This window comes from Trichosurus vulpecula, chromosome 1 (assembly GCF_011100635.1).
Source record: "Trichosurus vulpecula isolate mTriVul1 chromosome 1, mTriVul1.pri, whole genome shotgun sequence".
Lineage (NCBI taxonomy): Eukaryota > Metazoa > Chordata > Mammalia > Diprotodontia > Phalangeridae > Trichosurus > Trichosurus vulpecula.
Genome location: NC_050573.1, coordinates 221,923,903 through 221,942,309, shown reverse-complemented (window position 1 = coordinate 221,942,309; position 18,407 = coordinate 221,923,903).

The following is an 18,407-nucleotide window of genomic DNA, read 5'->3' as shown; positions in this document are numbered from 1 at the left end:
ATTTATTTCAAAACTATTTAAAGGAGCTTTTCCAAGGAATTGATTGCATCTTAAAATGCATTTTTTAAATCTCAAAATTGGACACAGGTGGCTTTATTATTAAAACAGGTAATAAAATCTCTATGGAAACTGCAAATTTATTGCTGTGTTGCTCTGTGAAAAAAAAATGGAAAATCCTTTAAGAATGTTTAGTTGACAATTAAAAATCATCTCAGTAGATATAAAGGGAAGTTTTTAGTGCCTGGTAATAACAGAGTATTTGGTCTGCTTATTTTCTTTTGAGGTCTTCTGGAAGAACACGTCTCATGCATCAGTGAAGGGAATAAATGGTTTCCTACCTCTTGAAGGATTGGCTTGACCTTTGCTTGTGCAGAAAGAGAATTAGTTTGCTCTTGGGTGACAACTTCTATGATTCCTAGATTGTACGTCATCTTAAATGATAAAAATAATATATACGAGTTTAGCTTTCAAAATTTTACTTAGCATTTCACTCACAAAACATCAGTTAATTTTATGTGTAAAGTATAATTATTCTTATTTCATGCAAAAAGACTTCAGAGAGCCAAGATGGTGGAGTAAGCAGTAAGTCACTATCATTTTCCCTTTTTGACCTCTTAAAAAACTAGAAAATAATACCCCAGGAAAAATCCTGGAATTGCCAAGGCAGTAAAAAGATAGAATGGAGCAGTCTCTTAGCACAGGAAGCTTGGAAGATCAGCAAGAAATATCTGTTTCAGTAATATAAAAGGGGGATTCATACCAGGACAAGAAGTGTTCCAGCAAGCCAAAGCACACCTCAGCAAACCAGGGGGAGATCCTGAGCCTCAGGTTGGTGGAGTAGGCAAATGCCATCACCGGAATCGCCCCCCCCCCCACCCCTGCTCCATGTCTCAGCACAGCCAGGGGAACTGCATACTCCAGCTGAAAGAATCACCACATGCACTAGCTCAAGCCCAGGTGGGCAGGCATCCTTCTGCAGCCAGACTTTCATGTGCTGGCATCCTCCAGCAGCAGGCCTCTCCCTGCTTCAGCTTGGCCGCAGGTGAGCAGGCATCCTCCAACAGCAGAACCTCCAAATCATTCAGAGGAGTCATGGGAAATGCAGAAAAAGCCCACCTCATCTGAGCATACTCCAGACACCACAGCTAGGACCCCAGCTCAACACTGCTAAGAGCCAGACCTCTAGAGCACACAGCTGCCAGCATCTGAGGCACCAGCATGCAAAGCCAGTAACCAGGCCCCTGGACCCCAGCACAAGAGCCTTAGAACATTGCCCCCTGTGTTCCAGCAATAGAGATCACCTTTAAAAGCCAGGAAACAGGCAAACATCATGAGCAAGAAGGAGAAAAGAACATTAACCATAAAGAATCATTATGGTAACAGGGAAGATCAAAATACAAATTCAGAAGAGGAAAACATTTTTAAAATTCCCAAATGTGAAACCTCAAAAAGAAATATGAATAGAAGAGCTCAAGAAGGATTTTGAACATCAAATAAGAGAGATAAAAGACAAATTGGAAAAAGAAGAGATATTCGAGGGAGAGTCAAAAGCTTGGAAAAGAAAGGACAAAAATTGATCAAAGGAAACAATGTATTAAAAATACAATTGTCTAAATGGAAAAGGAGGCACAAAAATCCACTGAAGCAAAGAAATCCTTAAAAAGCAGAATTGGCCAAATGGAAAGGAAGGTACAAAAATTCACGGAGACAAAGAATTCCTTAAAAAGTAGAATTGGCAAAATAGAAAAAGGAGGGACAAAAGCTAACTAAGGAAAACAATTACTTAAAATTAGAATTGGGCAAGTGGAGGTTAATGACTCTATGATACCTCAACAATCAGTCAAACAAATCAAAAGAATAAAAAAAAAGAAGAAAATATAAAATACTTCATTGGAAAAATAACTCATCTAGAAAATAGATCAAGAGGAAATAATTTAATACTAATTGGTTTGCCTGAAAGCCATGATTTTAAAAAAAAAGTGGGGTGGACAGCATCTTTCAAGAAGTTATCAAGGAAAACTGCCCTGAGATCTTATAAACGAAGAGTAAAATAATCATTGAAAGATACATCGATCACCTCGTGAAAGATATCTCAAAATGAAAATGCCAAGAGATATTGTCATCAAATTCAGGAATTATCAAGTCAAGGAGGAAATACTTCAAGCAGTCAGAAGGAAAAAAATTAAAGATCATGGAACCACAGTCAGGATTGTGTAGGACATGGCAGCTTCCACATTAAAGGATTTGAGGACTTGGAATATGATATTCTTGAAGGCAATGGAGCTTGGATTATAACCAAGGATCAGCTACCCAGCAAAATTGAACCTAACATTTCAGGGGAGGAGATGGACATTCACTGAAATAGGGGACTTCCAAATCTTACTGATGAAAAGACCAGAGGTGAATAGAAAATTTGATCTTCAAATACAGGATTCAAGAGAGACATAACAAGGTAAACAGGGAAGGGAAAAAAAAACATGTTATTCAACAATGGTAAACTGTTTACATCCTTACGTTGGAAGATGATATTTGTAACTCTTGGGAACTGTATCTTTATTATGACATTGAGGAGTATACATATAGAGAGAGGGTGTGGGTTTGAATTGACCTTGATGGGATGATAAAAAATAATTTATTGGTGGCTAAAAAAAGGATTGTACTGGGAGAAAAGGAAAGGAGGAGACTGAAAAGTGTAAATTACATCACTCAAAGAAACACAAAGACCTATTTCAGTACAGGGAAAGAAGGGAGGTAGGAGAGCACTATTTGACCTCTACTCTCATTGGATTTGGTTCAAAAGGGAATAACATACACACTTACTTGAGTAGAGGAATATATCTCATCCTATAGGAAGTAAGAGGGGAAAGGAGAAAGAAAAGGGAAGAGTGGATAAAATGAGAGCAGAAAGGAGGGAAGTCTTAGCAGAGGAAAGGGGAAAGAAAAGAGAGGGGGGCTGATAGAAGGGAGGTCAGGTTGAGGGAGGTGGTGCTCAAAAGCAAAACACTAGTGAGGAGGAAAAGTGAAAAGTGGAAGATAAAAGCATGAACATGAGGGAAAATATGATGGAGAGAAAGAAACAGTAATAATAACTGTGAATGTGAATGGGAAGAACTCTACCATAAAACAGAAGGAGATAGAATGGATTAAAAATCATAATCCTACAATATGTTGCTTCCAAGAAACATATACAAAGCAGAGGGATACACACAGAGTAAAGGTAAAAGGCTGGAGTAGGATATATTGCAATCAGCTGAAGAAAAGTAAAGTAGGGGTGGCAGTTCTTATCTCAGACAAATACAAAATAAACTAGATCTAATTAAAAAGAGATAGGAAGAAAACAACACCATGCTAAAAGGTACCATAGACAATGAAGTAATATCAATACTAAATATATATGCACCAAGTGAAATAGCATCCAACTTCTCAGAGAAGTTAAGTGAGTTACAGGAAGAAATAGACAGCAAAACTATACCTGTGGGGAATCTCAACTTCCCTCTCTCATAACTACGTAAATCTAACCACAAAAATAACAAAGAAAGAAGCTAAGGAGGTGAATAGAATTTTAGAAAACTTGGATATGGTAGACCTCTGAAGAAAATTGAATGGAGATGTAGAAGAATATACCTTTTCATCAACAGAATATGACAACTACACAAAACTAATCGTATACTAGGGTATAAGAACCTCAAAATCTAATGCAGAAAGGTGGAAATATTAAATGCATCCTTTTTAGATCATAGTGCAAGAAGAATTTCATGCAATAAGGAGCCATGGAAAGACAGAATAAAGATTAATTGGAAAGTAAATAACATAGTCCTAAAGACTGAGTGAGTCAAACAGCAAATCCCAGAAACAAGAACATCGTTTAAGAGAATGACAATAATGAGAAAACATACCAAAACTTATGGGATGCAGCCAAAGCAGTTCTTAGGGGAAATTTGATATCTCTAAATGCTTACATGAATAAAATGGGGAAAGAATCAACAAATGAATTTGACAAGCAACTAAAAATGGTAGGAAAATTAACAAATTAAAATTCCACAATTAAATACCAAAGCAGGATTCTGAAAATCAAATGAGACATTAATAAAATTGAAGTTGAGAAAACTGTTGAAACAATATATAAAACTAAGAGCTGGTTTTATGAAAAAACACAATAAAATAGATAAACCTTTTATTAATGAGATCAAAAGGAAAGAAGACAACCACATACTAGTATGAACAATGGGAAGGCTTTATACCTTAATATACCTTCTTAAACCATTGGTCATCCCTTTCAAAGATAAATGCTCTACCCTTGAATGTCTTCTCCCATGACCTTCCTCCAATACTTGGAATCTAATCCTAAATCACAACTTTTACAATATCTCCTATTCATGAGTCACTGCAGGAAATTCCATACCAATTTATGTCATTTAAACTTAACCTGACCCTTCCTGATCAATGACAATCTTTTTATTTGTCTCATTTAGTTTATCCTCCACTAGTGTACTCTGTTGTTACTTTATTGATGGGGGGGGAACATGATTCTGGGTTCTTCAAATCCAAACCAGCCTATTACAAGTTCTGAAAGGTACTATCCACCTGGAAAAGCTTTTAGTCTTTTATTTGGAAGCCCAAACTTAGAGAGACCTATACGTTTTCCATTACCAAGCATTTTTTAAGCATTTAGAATGTTCCATTCACTGTACTAACTACAGGGGATACAAAAAAAGTACAAAAACTATCTTCCAAAAGCTTTATGAGGCTCACAAGACCTAATGAGAGAGGCAATATGCAAACATCTTTATACATGGCCAGACACAGTTCTTGAGGAATATCAATTTGACAAACTGATTATACAGACACATAGATAGATAGATAGTTCAAAAATTGTAGTACTATCATGCAGAGCAATAGCTGCAAATAATTTTTTCCACTTTCTCCTTGCTTCAGATACAGTGATTGAGGGGGATTCAAAAAATGAGTTAATATCAAAAATGTTAATGATTTTCACATATATAAGGAGAGGTAACTAGTGTATGCTAAGTGTATATGCTGGTGTATACCACTATTGTAGATTAAGTAGTGGCCCTTCCTTTAGAAAAGAGACAAGCGTTGTGAAAGTGACCATCACATCCCCTGCATTTTATGTTTACCTTACATATATTGGAATAAATATTTCAGTGTTAACTTCCACTTTTTGCAAGTGCACATAGATAGGGGAAAGAAATAAGAAACCAATCCTTTATCATCAAACCAGTTTACTTGGGAAATTATTTTCCTGGAAGTACCATGATTTTCTAGAACTGCAGTCTTACTTCCTCAATGCAGAGGAGGAAGAGGTTTCTAGTGACATGGTTCCCTTGAGATCTCACATCATAAATGTAAGATGAGAAACAACAGTACAGGGAGTCATCAGTAATTCACAGGGAAAAATAGTAGTGAAGAGGGACAGGAATGATATTTATGGCCTCAGATATTTACAGACCAATGTACAAAGTATGAGCAATAGAAATGGCAATATATTTTCATGGGAAGCAATGGAGAAAGATATCTAAAAGGTGGAATTTAAAGCAATATATATGTATACATATAAACACATATATACACATATGTGTGTGCATATGTGTGTATGTATGTATAATTTTAATTGATACATAGCAGATTGAGAGATTTAAACTTGATAGAAGGCATTTAGGTGAAAATAATAGGATTTGGTATTATTAAGGCCATATACATAAGCAAGCAGTACAGATAGAGAGGATTAGATGATGCCTTCCTAATAAATGATACTTATACTATCTGACACCAAGGAAATAAACTATTTTATTGGGAGAACTCAAATCTTCAGGTATCTTCTGGAGTCTCACCCTATTAAAAAATAAATTATTTGTTAGGTTCTTGAATTGTTTTGTTGGAAATATTATCTCTCATATAGTAAAGGAAACAACAAGGAAAACTACTATTTTTGCCTGAAGTCTAATTAATAACAAATAATTAGTAAAGCAGAAATGAAGACACATGTGGTCAAAAATCATTATTATGATCATCCTCAGGTCTCCATAATCCTTAAAACACTTTCACTTTATGCTGTCATCTTAAGATATGACCTTGTGTCCCTCCTTGGTTTCATAGTCAAACTCATCTCAGAAAGAATTGTCAATGGTTCTTGCTTCCACTTCAAGTGGAAGCTACCAATTATTGTTCTATCTCCATAAAATTATTTAAATCTATCTTTTCCTCTATCTTCATAAAGTTACTAATCTCAGACAAACCTAGACTATTATATCATAGTTCTTCTCCCTCCTTCCAGTCACTCCCTTTCCAATTGACTATCCAAATATTTGTCAAAAATTATCTTCTGAGAAACACCTCTGACCATGTCAGACTCCTGCTCAAAAACATCCATTGGTTTTTTATTTCCATCTTGATAAAATTTAGATGCTTCAACCTTGCCCTTTACATACTGCTTCCAATAGATCTTTTGAGATTTCACTTATAACATCCCCCTTCATATGTTAACCATATCATCTAAATTTTACTATTCTCTGCTTCTTATATTCAGTAATTAATTTCCTGCCTTCAGTCATACAAGTTGTTCTTCAAGCACTCTTTGCTCAAATCCAGTCACCAAAATCTGTAACTTCTCTCCAAAACTCAAAGAGTCTCCTGAAACCTTCTATTACCCTTCAAACCCATGATTCTCCTCACTTTCCTTGTATTTCCTTATTTGCTTAAATGTTAGATCACCCAAGAAAAATGTAAAATTCTTGAGGTCAGGGAATAAAAGAATCCCTCACTCTTCCCAGTATATTGTCTTATGCACAGTGACTTAAAAATGTTTGTTAAACTGGAAGGATAGATTTACCAGCAATAGTCTGATAAGACAAAATTTAATGAAGATAAATGTAAAGTCCCCTAGTTAAGTATATTTAATAAAACAGCCATACTCTTATAATTTGGAGGAAAAATGGCTAATAATAGTTCATTAGAAAGAGATCTATGGGCTTTAGTGGATTCCAAGCTTATTATTAGTCACCCAGAACAGATAATGGATCTTAGGCTTTGTTTGGAAAGATATTTCATTTGGAAAGAAAGATGAAAATATGATTATAACTCTCTCTATTCTGTAGTACAGTGTTTAATTCATGATGTTACATTTCATGAAGTGCCTCCTTAAGGGAAGACAATAGGAAAGGGGGGAAAGGGAGAGAAAGAGAGAGAGAGAGAGAGAACTTTATCAAAGGCTATCACTCTAGGGCTTCTGATCCATGGATTGTCCTTTGTTCTTCTCTGAAATATAACACTCATTTTTAGCAAAAATATTTGCTCGAATGAAATAAAAAATATTTCCTTTATTTAGATACAATATTTATTACTAAATTATCAACAGGAAAGAAGCAACATGCAAAGAGAGCAAGAAACTACTAAACTCTGCCAGTTTCTGAAGTATCAATGAGGCAGTGGAATAGGAGAACAGATAAATTTCCAGGTCCCATGGAGGCTCCAAATTCTGCCCAGGCATTTCACTACTTAAGTGGATGGATACAGGAGACAAGACAAACACTAGCCTTCCTCTGCAATCAGATGTTGACTTGCCTTATATCCAGAGGGTCCAAAGTTCCTAGGCTTCTCCCATCATCAGCTTGCCACCATCCATGATTCTTTAGCTTATCCGCCAGCTGGTAAAATTATACATTGCAACAACTTTTTTTTTTAATAATAAGGGATATGTTAGGAAGGACATCGCCAACCTGGAGTGTGTTCGGAGGCTAGAAACTACAGTTTTGAAGAAACTTGTGGTAATGGCATTGTGGAGATGTTTAGCATGTGGAAAAAAAAACAGGAAGTGTGGATGTGAAGTATGATACCTATATTCAGGTATGTGAGAGAATCACATGGAAGAGAAAATGGATTTGATCTTAGAATAAGAGGAAACATTTAGGAACAGTTAATGGGGAAAAGGAGATGGAAGACATCCTCATAGATCACTTTAAATATTGAAAATGCTTTGCAGATATCATCTCATTTAATTCTCATAAGGAAATTTTAATTTAGGGAAATTAAATGACTTGTCCAGTCTTCAATACCTAGTAAGTGTCCGAGGTGAGATTCAAACCCATGCTAAATACAATAAACTTTCTTTTTAACCACACTGAAATTTTCAGAGAAAATGTAGGGTCATTGTAAAGAGTAAATTTGTAATGATTAGAGATATTAGAATGTTAAATACTGTGTCCAGGGAAATATTGTGTTTCCCTAAGGAGATCTCTTCAAGAAAAGGTTGAATGAACACTTTTCAGGCATGTTATAAAGGAGATAATGATTTTTTTTGTTTCTTTTTTGTAGGGGGGAAGGCAAGGGAATTGGGGTTAAGTGATTTCTCCAAGGTCATACAGCTAGTAAGTGTGTCAAATATCTGAGGCCAGATTTGAACTCAGGTCCTCCTGACTCCAGGGCCAGTGCTCTACTTACTGTGCCATCTAGCTGCCCTAATAGTGATTTTGATACACTGAATTATATGGGCATTGAGTTCTTTTGAAACTAAGATTTTGTGGTTTCATGTACCTTAAGTATTGATAAATTGGCTTGAAAAACTTCAGGGAAAAGATGTGTGTAACATCAGTCAGAAATTCAAAGAGAAAAGATGAATTTGGAGACATAGGAGGCCCACAAAATCATCTTGAAAATAATCAAAGATTGGGAGCAGAGCCAAGATGGTGGCTGGAAAGCAGGGAGTAGAGTGAGCTCCCCACCAAGTCTCTACAAAAACCTATAAAAAAAGGCTCTGAACCAATTCTAGAGCTGCAAAACTCACAAAATATCAGGGGGAAGCAGGGCTCCAACCCAGGACAGCCTGGATGGTCTCTGGGTGAGGTCTATCCCACACTGAGCTGGGAGCTGGGAGCTGGGAGCTGGGGAGCTGGGAGAGGAGCAGAGCAGAGCCCAGCATGAGCGGCTCAGACCAACCAGACCAGGAGCCAGGTGGAGTGGGCCCTAGTGCCCTGAATCAGTGAGCTGCGGCAGTTACCAGACTTCTCAACCCACAAACACCGAAGACAGCAGAGAAGGTTAGTGGGAAAAGCTTGGGGGAGTGGAAGGAGTTCGAGGTTCGGCCACCACCCCCGGGGCAGCGGAGGTGGGGCAGCTACAGCTGCAGTTGCTTCCCGCCCCAGGCCCACCTGGTGTGAGGAATTAAGTGGTAGATCAGAGCAGGAGTGCACAGCCTGCTGAAGATATAAGCCCAGTCTGGGTTGGGGGTTCTTGGGGAAGGAGGAGTGCTGGCACCTCCTCCCCAAACGTGGAACATAGAACTCTTTAGTCTACAATCAGTTATACCCCACTGAAAAACTCAAGGGTCAAGTTAGCTGGTTGGTTGGGAATATGGCCAGGCAGCAAAAACACCCAGATTCAGTCTCAGACTTCGGATTCTTTCTTTGGTGACAAATAAGACCAAAACATACAGCCTAAAGAACTCAACAAAGTGCAAGAGCTTACACCAAAAGCCTCCAAGAAAAACATGAACTGGTCCCAGGCCATGGAAGAGCTCAAAAAGGATTTGGTACAGCAAGTTAGAGAATTAGAGGAAAAACTGGGAAGAGAAATGAGAAGGATGTAAGAAAACCATGAAAAACAAGGCAATGACTTGCTAAAGGAGACCCAAGAAAATACTGAAAAATACACTGAAGAAAACAACACCTTAAAAAATATACTAACTCAAATGGCAAAAGAGCTCCAAAAAGCCGATGAGGAGAAGAATGACTTGAAAGGCAGAATTAACCAAATGGAAAAGGAGGTCCAACAGACCACTGAAGAAAATACTACCTTAAAAATTAGATTGGAGCAAGTGGAAGCTAGTGACTTTATGAGAAATCAAGATATTATAAAACAGAACCAAATTAATGAAAAAATGGAAGACAATGTGAAATATCTCATTGGAAAAACCACTGACCTGGAAAATGGATCCAGGAGAGATAATTTAAAAATTATTGGACTACCCGAAAGCCATGATCAAAAAAAGAGCCTAGATATCATCTTTCAAGAAATTATCAAGGAGAACTTCCCTGATATTCTAGAGCCACAGGACAAAGTAGAAATTGAAAGAATCCATCGATCACCTCCTCAAATAGATCCTAAAAAGAAATCTCCTAGGAATATTGTCACCAAATTCCAGAGCTCCCAGATCAAGGATAAAATACTGCAAGCAGCCAGAAAGAAACAATTTGAGTATTGTGGAAACACAATCAGAATAACCTAAGATCTGGCAGCTTCTACATCAAGAGATCGAAGGGCTTGGAATACAATATTCCAGAGGTCAATGGTGCTAGGATTAAAACCTAGAATCACCTACCCAGCAAAACTGAGTATCATGCTCCAAGGCAAAATATGTATTTCCAATAAAATAGAGGACTTTCAAGCTTTCTCAGTGAAAAGGCCAGAGCTGAATAGAAAATTTGACTTTCAAACACAAGAATCAAGAGAAGCATGAAAAGGTAAACAAGAAAGAGAAATCATAAGGGACTTACTAAAGTTGAACGGTTTTGTTTACATTCCTACATAGAAAGATGATGTGTATGATTCATGAGACCTCAATATCATAGTAGCTGAAAGGAATATGCATAAATATATGTTTATATATATATATATATATATATATGTATATATAAGTGAATGTGCATGTATGTATATATGTATGTGTATGTATGTGTGTATACATATACATACATACATACATACATACATATATATATATATATATATATATATAGAGAGAGAGAGAGAGAGAGAGAGAGAGAGAGAGAGAGCAGACACAGGGTGAGTTGAAGATGAAGGGAAGATATCTAAAAGAAATAAAATCAAAATAAGGGATGAGAGAGGAATATATTGAGAGAGGGAGATAGGGAGAGATAGAATGGGGTGGATTATCTCGCATAAAGGTGGCAAGAGGCAGCTGTTCTGTGGCAGGAGGGGAGAGGACAGGTGAGGGGGCAATGAGCGAATCTTGCTCTCATCAAATTTGGCTTGAGGAGGGAATACCATACATACTCAATTGGGTATCTTAGCTCACAGGAAAGAAGAGAGAAGAAGATAAAAAAGGAGGGAGGGGGTTGATGGAGGGGAGGGCAGATGGGGGTGGAGGTAATCAAAAACAAACACTTTGGAATGGGGACAGTGTCAAGGGAGAAAATTCAATAAATGGGGATGGGTTGGGAAGGAGCAAAATATAATTAGTCTTTCACAACATGAGTATTGTGGAAGGGTTATACATAATGATACACATGTGGCCTATGTTGAATTACTTGACTTCTTAGGGAGGGTGGGTGGGAAGGGAAGAGGGGAGAGAATTTGGAACTCAAAGTTTTAAAAACAGATGTTCAAAAACAACAACAAAAAAGTTTTTTGCATGCAACTAGAAAATAAGATACACAGGCAATGGGGTGTAGAAATTTATCTTGCCCTACATGAAAGGAAGGGAAAAGGGGATGGGAGGGGAGTGGGGTGGCAGAAGGGAGGGCTGAATGGGGAACAGGGCACCCAGAAAATATGTCACCTTGGAGAAAGGGTAGGGTAAAAATGGGGAGAAAATTTGTAACTCAAGCTCTTGTGAAAATCAATGCTGAAAAATAAATATGTTAATGAAATAAATTTAAAAAAATAAAAAAATAAATAAGAAATAAAAAAACAAACAAAAAAGAGAAAATAATCAAAGATTGTGACTAGAGAAGAAATTGAAAGGAAGTTAGTTTAGCAAATAATGTAAAGAAAAATGGGAGACATTAAAATGTGACTGCTTGGATAGCTTTTTTATGAACCCTGAATTTGACATATACACACCTATTTGTGTATATACACACAAGAATAAAAAAATGATGAAGAAAATGGAAAGGACTCATTGAGACCAGAACAATAACAAAGCAAAGATAGACACATGATGTCAGGGTAAATATTGAAGTTTTGACTGATGATGGAAAACAAACCTTTCTTATTCCAATTTTGCTCCTGTTTTCTCAATGGAGTAGAAATATATGTGAAATTTTATAGAAATAAAATCAAGATAGCTACAGATATATCTATATTTAAATCTTAATATGGTTTATATTGCAAGATAGGAGACTTAGTAAACTCTGAAGGACATTGCTATTTTGCTCATCATTTAGCTAAATTAAATGATCAAGTCTCTAGGGCAAGATGCATCATATTTTTAGGTACAAAAAAAATACTTGAACACTGCAAATGTGTTCTTTGAAACCCTGACATTAATCTTTTAGCAATCAAGGAAAATAAGAAAATTGTTGGAATATTAGAAGCAAGAAAATGCAATCTCAGTTTCCAAAATCATGAATTGTAGACATTATAAATCTCCAAAAATGCTTCAAAAATCTAGAATAGATTAATAAATAGACTATGAGAAATTTGAAAAGAAACTCATCTTCTGTAAGGGTGTACCTGGACTTCTATAAGATGACATAAAGTATAATAATAATAATAATAATAATTAATAATAATAATGATAATAATAATAGCCCTAAACAGGTAAATCAGAAAGAATATGATAGGCGTAATGGTTCTATTTCAAATATAAAATATGCAAATAGGTTTTTTGGAAAGACATTTGAGAAATCTAACATCGAATCATGGACGAAATTGAGAGATGCGGGTTAATTGACAATTTATTTACTCTGAATGTGTAACATACTGAATAAACCTATCCCCAAACTGTTGAATTGATGAATCAGTGTCAATATCTGGTAACACAGATATGTGATTTTAGCCCTCTTCTGTTGATCATTTTATCAATGGTTTGGAGAAGACATGATGGCTTATTTATTGTCAGTGATCAAGAAAAGAGAGCAGTGTTATGGAAGTCTGGAAATGTTACTGTGAGTAAAAAATAAATGCTAAATAAATATACCAATGCATCTAGAAGACCTTTAAAATAGAAAGAAGTCCATAAATAACGGACAAAGGTATAGGAGTGCAAAATTCAGTAGTAGTAGAGAGGCTAAACACTAGAAGTCTGGAAATGAAGATAGAAAATTTTGTCCCCAGAAGCACAATGAAAAGAGACTTAAGAGGTTAACACACACCTCAAAATGATTCCTGCATACAAAGTCCCTTTGGTAGGTAGACAGTCATAGACACAGCACAGGTCACCTGGTTTATTGGAGGAAAGCTGATGTTAATTATTCTCTAAAATATCAATTAGGGCAAGACTAAGGGCAAAATAAGAGTTAGGCCCAATATCTTTGACCCTTATACTTATAGCTGTAGAAACCAAAATAATTATTTCTGCCCCTAATAATGCATATACGATGCTAGAGATAAAAGGAAATGTGTTAACAATTTTCAGTCTGATGATTTATAAAGAAAAAAAAAAGATCTCAATGTAAAATTTAAAAATAATAGAATGCATAATATAAGAAGTACATTTTTTCCTTAAATTTTGGGACCCTCATATAAGGTCAATAGTCTCATGGTTTCATTTTCCCAAATCCTGTGGATTTGTGGCAAGGGAAATAGTGATTTGTGGGCAGGGGAGTTCGTTTGTTATTTCTTCTAAAGAGGTTAGAGGAGTAGTGTAAGACCTGGAATAGATCTCCCAGGTTACAGTCTGTTATATCAAATGTCCCTGAATTTGATTAACTGTGGGTGTTTGCTTAATTATATCCCTGTGATTACCATTGAAGGTGGTATTGAAACTTTAGACTCATTAAATTTTTATATGCCACAATGCTATGAGGAAAAGTAGCTTTAGTGTACTTGAAGAAACATTTAATCTAGAATGAGATTTGGGTTTTAATCTTGACTCTTCTACTTTCTGGCTTTGTGGTATAAGCCAAGTCACTTAACTTCTCTGTGCCATTTCTTTTTAAATCTGAAAATGACAGTAATAGTGGTAGTGCTATCATGATCATATGAGATGATGTACATACAGTGCTTTGTGGACCTTAATCTGTTACATAAATGTCTATCATCATCATTATCATCATCATCATCCTCACATTTTGAATGTAAACATTATAGTTCAAAAAGTATTTTGATAGGCCACAACTATGTGTTTAAATAATTTGATAACTTAAATATGTGTGGTTTTTGTCTATATTATGACTTCCTCTTCTAACAGAAAATATCACCCTCTGTGACTTGGGTAGAAGATTTATAAAGGGGAAAAACATTCAATACCCTAACGTTAACCAGCTTATAAGCATATCCATAGTTAGGAAGGCTTAAGTTCAGTTGAACTAGAAATCCACTATAAGTCCTATAGACAAAAGCTTTCCAGATTGGTGGGAACTGACACATTATGACTTGTACTACACTAAAATCTATGCCATATCTACTGTCATAAAAGACAATTTTCATATATTTGAGATGCTAGGGATAAATTGAACATGTTGGATTTTTTAAACATAAATAGAAAGTCTTACCTTTGGATAAAAAAATGCCCTTCCCAAGTTCAACAAGAAGGCAAGTCTAGGTAAATGTATATATATGGAGGAAACAAAAAAAAATATGGATCTTTGCTGATTGCAAGTTCACTAAATCAGGTTACCAAAAATGCTGATATCAATATAGATTACTTTAATGAAAATTTGGTTTGTCTCTGCAATAAAGATGGTAATAGTCCCTTTATTCCCTACTCTGGTACTACCACAAATGGAGAGTACTGAATTTATTTATCACTGCCATGTTTTGTGAGGAACACTGACAGATCACTGAGAACTTCTGTATTATAACAAGGATGGCAAAAGATCAAGTCATTTCAACAATGCATTTCAACAGCAGCATTATGTGTCAGACATTGACAAGGTACTGTGGACACAAAGACAACCGTGAAACACCCCCTCCTCTAGCGAGTTTAGGTCCTATTTCAAATATAAAAAATGCAAATAAGTATTTCTTTTGGTGTACATCTGTGGTTCCACTGATGTAGGGGGAACTTGGTGAGGAAACTCCCAATAACCAATGTAGATAGACCCTTGTTCTGAACATTTTAGTAATGGAGAATTTACCTAGGATGCAGAGAATCAACTGATTCATATAGGGTTACAAAGACAGGCTATTTCTTTCTTCCTTTTTTTTAGCCTTTAATGCCAGAACATAAATACAGATCAGAGAAAAAGAAACAAAAACATATCACAAATTTTAATGTTGGAAGTTAAATACAAAATAATAAAAAAGACAAAAGCATGTCATGTGCATAGCAGAACATTAGAGAGAATTCAAAATAGGTAAAAATAAATTTTCATTTCAAGAAAGCCCATATTGAGACTTAGCCATCTTTTCTTTGCTTCCTTGTAAGTTTTATTTTGTTCTCTGCTGTGCACTTTTTACTTTGCTAATTTTCCCCCTCTCCCTGCCCCCCCCAGAAGGCTATAGTTAAATTTGAACATATTTCTCTATATCTATAGTTACATACATACACATTTGCATACATACATACATTTATAAATATATGCTTTCCCAAACAAATTCTACTCCTGATCTTCATTTTTATGTTTTTGCGCCCTTTTTTTCTGTCCCTCCTGCCTCCTGTACTTTGCTTCTACTCACCACCTTGCCCTCCTATTACTTGCTTACCCACCTCCAATGATCCCTCCCCTATCCTCCCATTTTCATAAATCTAAACACCCTCTTGTACCCCCCTTTTACCTATTCCCTCACCCTCCCCTCTAAAGATGCCTTCCTTGTCCTCTCCCCTCTCCCTCTGCCCATAGCATTTTATTTCTTCTGAGTTTAGAAGATGTTTATAGTCTTCTAAATACGTATGTATTATTCCCTCTTAAATCCATTCCTGATGAAAGTAGGTTACCGTAACTACCAGCCCTCCTCCCCCATCTAATTTCTCTGTATCGATTTCTTCTCTTGAACCTCATTTGTATAAAATAATGATTCTTTTTAAATGTTCCTAAATGGTTTTACTTTGTAAATTCACATCATACTCAGGTTTACCCCAATGTTTCTTATGAGATACCCTATTATTAATAAGAATCTTAGATATACGTTCTACATTTTACATATATAAAAGTAAACAGTCTGTCCTTCTTGAATCACTGGTAATCAGTCTTTGGTATGTACCTGATGTTTCTCTTGGCTCTTGTATGTCAAATCTTCTATTAGGTTCAAGGTTTTTTTTTTTTAAACAAAGTCTTGAAAGTCTGACAGTTGATCACATGTCCATTTTTTTCATTCAGGATTATGCTTATCTTTGCTGGGTATGATATTTTTGGCCAGAACTTCAGTTCTTTTGGTCTTCAACACATAGCATTCCAAGACCAGATGTCATTTAATGTCTCTGCTACTAGGATTTGTGTGATTCTAATCATGGTACCATCATATTTAAAGTGTTATATTCTTCTTGCTTTTAATATTTTATCCTTGAGCTAGATGATTCAGAATTTTACTATGATATTCCTATGAGTTTTCCTCATAGGGTCTCTTTAAGTGTTAATTGGTGGATTTTTTTCTATTTCTACTTTCTGCTCCTTGTTCTAATGCTTCAGGATATTTTTTTAATTATTTCTTCTATTATTTTATGAATATGCTTTTTTGATCATAACTTTCAGTTAGTCCAATCATTTTTATGTTTTCTCTTCTTGATCTATTCTCCAAATCTATTTTTCTTGTAAGATGTTTCACTTTCTCTTGTATTTTTTTCATTATTTGTATTTTGTTTAATTATTTCTTGATCTCTTATAATTGCAATGGTTTCACCTGGTCCAATTCTAATTTTCAAGGTTTCATTTTCTTCCTTAAGATTCTGGGTCTCCTTTTCTAATAGGTTGATTTTACTTTCATAATCATCTTGTCTTTCTTGGATTACTCTTATTTTTTAAAATTTTTCCTCCATCTCTGTTATTAGATTTTTTTAGTCCTTTTAAAGATCTTCTATGAATTCTTTTTGGGCAGGTGACCATTTTATGTTACTCTTTGGGGGTTTCTTTACATCAATATCCTTCTCTGAATATGAGCCTCAGTCTTCTCTATTCCCATAGTAGCTTTCTGTGGTTGTAGCCTTTCTCCTTTGCCTGTACATTGTTGTGGTAATACCTTAATTTCCATAATCAACTCTACCCCTAGGTTATGGGGGACACTGCCTCTTGCCCCAGATCTTCAGTTCTCCCCTCTAGCCTGGAACCAAAACCTAACTTCAAACTCCTGTAAGTGCTCATGGCCATGGGCTTTCTGCCCCCCTGCTTCTGCACTCATTGGGCATGTGCTGGTTCCGTCTCACCCCTGCCACTCTTTGCAGTAGAACTGTGTCAGGAGTTTCTTGTCAGCAGAGGTTATCTCAGTGTCCTTGGGCTCAGACACCCAACTCCCATCCCTATCCCAAGGGGTAAAATTTCCTGTGACTGTGGCCTGGGCAGCCTCTCAAAGCAACTAACCACAGAGCTTGCCACTTATTGTTAAAGAGGACCCTAGCCTGGAGGTATTTACTCTTCACAGGGATCAAATCTAATCCTGGGATTATTCTTCTGATCTTCTCAAATTTTTCCGGAGAAGCCCCTTGTTGTTCTCCCATTCTTAATCATTTTTACCCTCACTTTGTTCACCCTAAGGTGCTATTTTATCTCATTTGTGGGGGGAAATCTTGAGACCTTGGAACTTTCTGATCTACTCTGCCATCTTCCCAGAATCCTCTCCCAGGCTATTTCTTAGATGAGATTTAAGGACAGTTCTTCTGGACTCTCAGTACAACTCTGTGCACTACAGAACATGGTCTCTCATCAAAGAGTTTTAATTAAAGGAATAGTGAGGAAGCAGAAAGCTCAAGTAACTGGTAAGGCCAAAAAAAAAACAAAAACAAAAATAAACCTTAAAGTACTTTTGGGGTTGAGCCAAGATGGCAGAGTGAAGGCAGGGATATGCCTGAACTCTCCCCCAACCCCTCTAAATACATGTTAAAAATTAATCTAATGAAATTCTATAGCAGCAAAACTCACAAAAAGAGAGAGTGAAACAAATTATCCAAGATTACCTCAGGGTTGACAAAAAAGGTCTGTTGCACCAGGCTGAGAGAGGAGCAAAGTGCAGCACAGGCCATGGCAGCACAGACCAGGCCCCAGCAAACCTGGAGCAGGCCTCAGGAGACTAACTAACTGGCAGCTGTGGCAGTTTCTGAATTTCTCAATCCACAATTGGCAAAATCAACCTAGAAGTTAAGCAGGAAAGGACTGTTGGATCTGGTTGAGAAAGGAGCTCAGGTCAGCCCTGGTCCCAGCACAACCCCTTCCCAGAAAACCAGGAACAGGCTTTGGGAGTTATTGAATAAGCAGCAGGGGCAGCAGTGGCAGTGGCTTCTTCTGGAGCCCTCAGCACACAACAGTAAGGGGATCAAACAACCTGTCAGAAAGAGATTACAGAAGTCTCTTTGCTGGCACTGAGGCAGGACTCTGTTGCTTGAACCATATTTGGATCTC